Source organism: Chaetura pelagica, unplaced genomic scaffold (genome assembly GCF_000747805.2).
Source record: "Chaetura pelagica isolate M959 unplaced genomic scaffold, ChaPel_1.0 scaffold243, whole genome shotgun sequence".
Taxonomy (NCBI): domain Eukaryota; kingdom Metazoa; phylum Chordata; class Aves; order Apodiformes; family Apodidae; genus Chaetura; species Chaetura pelagica.
Genome location: NW_009952712.1, coordinates 57,350 through 63,305, shown reverse-complemented (window position 1 = coordinate 63,305; position 5,956 = coordinate 57,350).

The window sequence follows — 5,956 nt, the reverse complement described above, 5'->3', positions numbered from 1 at the left end:
GAAAGAGTGAAATTAACATTCAAACAACATTTTAAGTTAGGTAAAACAACCAGAAACTACCTTGAAAACAGACACCTATTCTGTAGAAATAACCCTATGTTGGCAGAGAGACTGATTACAGGAAATGTCAGAAATGTACTGTTTATAAGTAGAAGCAAATTGCTCATTTTGATATACATTCCTTTCCTGTGTATATCTCAGCATTATGAATTTGAAAACTGTGATTGTAAAGCCAGCGGTTTATTCTCTAGTTTCATTTTCAAAAGCTTTTGGGATCACCCTAATTCTAGCAGAGAAATTCTTACTGAGTTCCATGGACAAGAGGCCCGAGGCAAGTCATGTTAGAACAGACTTGAACAAATATCCAACAGCACACCTCAGTGAGATAAAGATGGAAATTATCAGTGAAACTTCATCAGTTTCGCTTACATTTCCGTCTAAAGATTGAGGAGAACACTTCAAATAATCCTCTAAACTCTCACCTTTTGTCCTCCCTCTGTTGTGATAAATGTGATGACATTTTAAGAATCTTGGTGTTCAGCAAGACCTGTTGTAAGGAGAGGGAATTCCAAGAGTAGTGAGAGAGCAGCACAGAGCCTCAGCTCCGCTTTAGAACAATCCTTCAAAAGATACAGTGGAGAGTTAAAGCAAAAACATCACTAAAATCTGAGTGGCACCTGAAAGAACACCACCAAGGTCTGGGCACACACACGCTCACCTTGCCTGCTGCATTTCACCACACCAGAGGCACACCCCTCCTGGTGCAACACAGAAGTAGATTTTTGCTTGTCAAAGGTGGAGGATAACAACTGGAACAGTCAAAGACTGGTCTAAGCCTTTAGGGGAGTTTTCAAGATTTTAGTTAATCTTTAACTACATTAAACTCTCTGGTTTCTGCAGTAAACTTCTGCAGGGGGCTTTGGGTGGAACAAATCTAAGGACCCTAACATTTAATTTTGGGAGAAACTTCAATCAGATGTGAAGGTGACAGAAATTAAATATCTACTGCAAAAAAAGATCAATGCCATGCTGCAGGCATGTACACAAATATTACTTGTCCCAAACTATGATCTTTTGGTGCCCACTACAGCCTGAGGCTACCGGAAAATTTGCCTCAGAGCAACTCCAGAATAAGTATCCCAATAAAAATACAGTTAATCAAGCTTCTGAATTGACCTTCACATTCCATCTTTTGCCATTCTATCAACTTTTCACTTCCATTATTAGGCATATTAACACTTTTGTTTAAACTAGCACATGGCCAAGTTTTGAGGTTATATCAAAAGGCTGAGAGAGCCTTCATATTCAGGTATTTGATTCCATTTCTGTTTTTATAGTAGGATCACCCATATCCAGATCTAAATAAAATTGTATAAATCCAGACTAATTCGCTACCTTTGCTTGACTTGCTATAGTTTTTTAATCTATTTAACTAAGATCAGATTTGTGGCCTGATTTGCTTAATTTCTTTCATGCAGCCCCCACAGGCTTCATTAGGCTTGTGGTATCACACCAACAGATTGTTAATTTTTTTTCTCAGAAGAAATACTAATCACAGATTTGCTCAGTTTTTGTGTTTGAAGAGAGTATTGTCTAAAACGGAGGTGGCCTCACTGCCATTTTGTGTGATTAACAACAAACTGTTTTTACTCGTGTATTACAAACTGTTTACCAGCTCAAAGAAGTGTATAAAGCAAAATACAGATGTTACAAAAAACACAGTAATGTAATATATATATATACAGTAATGTATATATATTTTTTAAAACTGTTGTAAAATTACTGACAGCTATAACTAGTGCTTCAGTAAAATGAGAACGTTGCATCTACTGCCCTGTTAGGACAACATTTCTGTTGTCTACTAAGCTACTACACATCATAGAGGTCTCAAAACTGAAAAGACAGATGGAGTTCTTAAAGAGCAACTTAAATTTGTGTTGCAATCACCACATATGGCAGGAATTCCAAGAAAAGATACAAACATTTCCACCAAAAATAGCAAAAGTCTTGAGTTTACCTAACGTTTTAAGCAGCAGACCTCATGTGAGAGAAAAAGATGCCAAAGACAAGAATCAGAAGCTTCTGACTGGCCTTTTACTGGTTTATGAAAGGTCTTCTCCACTATAGCAGTCTGAGGTGAAGGGACAAGTTTATAAACTGAATTAGGGGCCTAAAAAAGGAACTAGGTAGACTTGAGGGCTCCTGTTACAAGCAGACCACTTCCTGGACATGAATGTAAAAGCTGAGGTCAGAACAGTCAGTAAAGCCAAGGCAAAACCAGGACTGTTGGGCAGGTCCACTTGCTTGCTAGGGGAGACTTGGCTTCCAACCTGTGAGAGTACTGACTTTATACAGAACAGCTCTCAGCCAAAAATGAGGGGAAAAAAATAAAACAAATAATTCTACTGCAGAGACTTGAACCCAAGTCTCTCCTCACTCCAGTAACTTTCTTACTTGGGTCTTTTTCATGCTCCTGTGAGTTTTCATTACTGGGAATCCTGCTCTGCATTCTGCTCCACGCCCTGTCCCCAGAATGGAGAAACAGTGACCATCCAGCCTAATCCCCAGTCTACTAATTCGGGCTCTTGTCTAGACTGCAGATTGTGCCCTGAGCCAAGATGAGGACACTTTGTTCAGGACTTCCCTTAGCCCTCTAGCCAGGACTTCCTCCCCTGCCAATGCAGCAATAGCAATATTTGCCCTCTAACTTACAAGATAGAGTACCAGATCTCCATCTAAATTGCAATTAATGGAGCTTGATTAGCTGGAACAAAAAATATTCTGGAAGGGAAAAACCCACAAAAACAAAACCAAAAAAACCAACTTCAAAGTACAGGATAATGGAAACACCTCATCAGGTAGGCAAAGAAAACAGGAACAAGATGATCCAGTAGGATACATGGAAGAAAAAAAATGTAACTAAGTGTAAGAGAGTTTTACAAGACCAATCAGGTGTCTGAGAAAAACATCAGATTTATCCATGTGTCCTTCAGTAAAGACAAGTCTACCACAAGTTATATTTAGTAGGCAACAACCTAAGGGCATTAAGTTTAAATTAGAACTCAGATATCTTGACAGCTGAGAAATGGAATAAACTATTCAAAAAACCAATTTCTGAATTAATTTTTTTAATCTAAAGCATAGAGATTTTATAAGAAAGAATGATATGACCTGAAAGGAAGTAAGATCAAAGCCAATCATGTTTTCAATGTAAAATTCTTTCTAAACCAGAATACCATTTGATCTTAACCATCAGCAATAATTTCTTCTGAAGCACCTAAGCATTTTCTAACTGAACACTACATTCCCAACAACTGAATCCAAAGAAGACAAACAAACTATTGCCCTAGTCATAGAATCACAGACTGGTTTGGGTTGGAAGGGGCCTTAAAGATCATCTAGATCCAACCCACCTGCATGGGCAGGGAGACCTCTCACCAGCCCAGGCTGCTCCAAGCCCCATCCAACCTGCCCTTCAACACTGCCAGGGATGGGGCAGCCACAGCTTCCCTGGGTGACCTGGGCCAGCGTCAACTTCGTGGAACTGGGCATTCGATAGTTATAATGTTACTACTTAGTCTTGACTAGTGGATAGTACACTAAGGAAATTACTCACACATATGATTCCTTGACTGAACCATACAGATAATGAACATAACTGGTAAAATGCAGTTTAACATTATAATATATGTAGATCCAATGAGCTTGCTTTAAGAAAAAAATATTGTAATTACCTGAACCACAACCATGTATTTTCCTAGTATTAACAGATAAAATGAAGGATTACAAATGCTTTTCCTCTTAGAGCACCTTCCATGTGAGATCTCAATCACTAAACCTAATCAAAGCTTCTATAAAAATTGAGAATATTAACATAGATTAAACTTAACAAGTTGGAAATACTAGGATACAGAAGACTGACTTTCTAAGATCAGTGCCAGAAGACTGTTACAAGTTACTCTTCTACTCTATAAAGAGGAACCCAATTCTTTTCAACCCAGGATTTTTTAGACATATCAATAATTACACTCAGTCTCTCATCCTGCTTCACCATAGACTAAGAAAAAAACAGTAACAAACTGTTAGAGTTGTGGATTAGTGTACTCAGAAATCTGAAAATATTAAAGATTCAGTTTGGCAGTGAATCTATAGTCTTGCAATACATTTGTAGCTATGTCTCTATGTCTTGGTCTATTTTTTTATTTCAAGAGATGGTCCCCATCTCCCTCACTACAATTCTGGTACCTACCTTGCTAAACCCTACTTTATATGTTATCCAACTTGTGCTGGAAGGCTGAAGCAATTATGTGTTTTCACAATATGCATAAAGACCATCATTCAGACCTAAAGGGAGGGAAAAAGAAAAAAAGATGGCATTTTCTCTACCTCCACGCCTGGACTTTCACTCCCCTTTTTAAATACTTCCCACTCACTTGAGAATTCAAGCAAGAATCTATCCCCCAGTCCACATTCCATCCTACTCCTGCCCCAGTGTTTGAAGTGTTTCCATTGTTTTGCACAGTGCATCACCAGAAATAAGTACATCAAGCCCGAATTCAGCTCATTAGGCATTAATACCTAATATTTCTGGGATGCTCCAATACTCTGTCAGAGTTGTATCCATACAGTGACATTTACAACTGCTTTGAGTGCACCGCTTGCTCGAGTTCCCATCCTGACTCAGGAACACAGCTGTTACAAGCAGTTGCTACCACCAACAAATGGAAGTCATTTCGTGGAGAGAAAAGAAACACTTCCCCAGATTGCTCCTTTACTGGATTTTCCCTTCTTATGATATTTCCCTTACAGCTTTGAGTGAGACAGAGCATAAATAAACAACATTCATATGTTTCCTCATATATCTTTTTCAGGCAGCAGTTACAGCTCTCATAACAGGGAAAAGTCTTGGAAAAGAGCTCTCGGCAGCTGGGGAGTTAATTTCCTTCTGCTTCCAAAGGCACCTTTCCAGGTGTACTTCACAACATCATTGATAGTTTATAGCTCAGAATTCTAGCAAGCTTGTCTGTTTGTTTTTTTACTATCTACAGTTGCAGATTAACTTGTTTTGGGGTTGGCTTTGTTAAGAAACTTTACTAATTTCTCTTTGTGTTTTGTTGCTCACTATCCCAAACCATTCATTTACCATCTAGAGGTTTTTTTATTCCCTTATCTGAAACGGAAACCTTTCACTGCAAAGGGATCAGGAGAAAAAGCCAGACATTTCCAGGAGCTGAGCTCTTTTGATTATTTTCTCTACAAGTGCAAAATAAGCTCCAAGTCAGCTGCCAAGATGGACGTTGTCCTCAGACTAGAGGACTGGGCTCCCAAAGCCTCAGGCTTGTGGCAAACTGCAGCTAGTGATACGTTCCTCTGGCCACAACAGTCATCTGAGATGGGCCAACCAGCATAAATCAACAAGGGTCTACTCACCATGAACTGCAGAAACAGAAATACAAGATTATGTTACTTGCTTTCCAAAATAAATTATTCATGCTTATAAGAATTACGTTATTGGTATTTTGTCTAGATATAGTATGGACCTGGACACCTGCCAGAAAAGTGCTAGCAAGGAAATATGTACGTATATATTATATACATCTTTTCCCATAGATATAGAGATATATACATATACACACATGTATCCAAGCACTTTATTACCTCACAAACCTCATTCAAACCTTTAAATTACTTATAGGGGTAAATATTACATGAGTTCAAGAGTATTAGTCACAGGCACACATCACTTATTGTCGTGCTCCTGTTTATAGCAGTTGTCTAGATGCTAGACAGATATTGCATTGTACTGAAACCAACAAAAAGGGGTATTCACAGATACAGCTCATTGCCTTTTTGTCAGACAGAGTAATGCAACAGCATAAGAACTACTTATCATTCTGCAGGGGGGGGGAATTAAAAATAAATACTGTATTTTGTTACCCTGTTAGTCAGCTGTTTT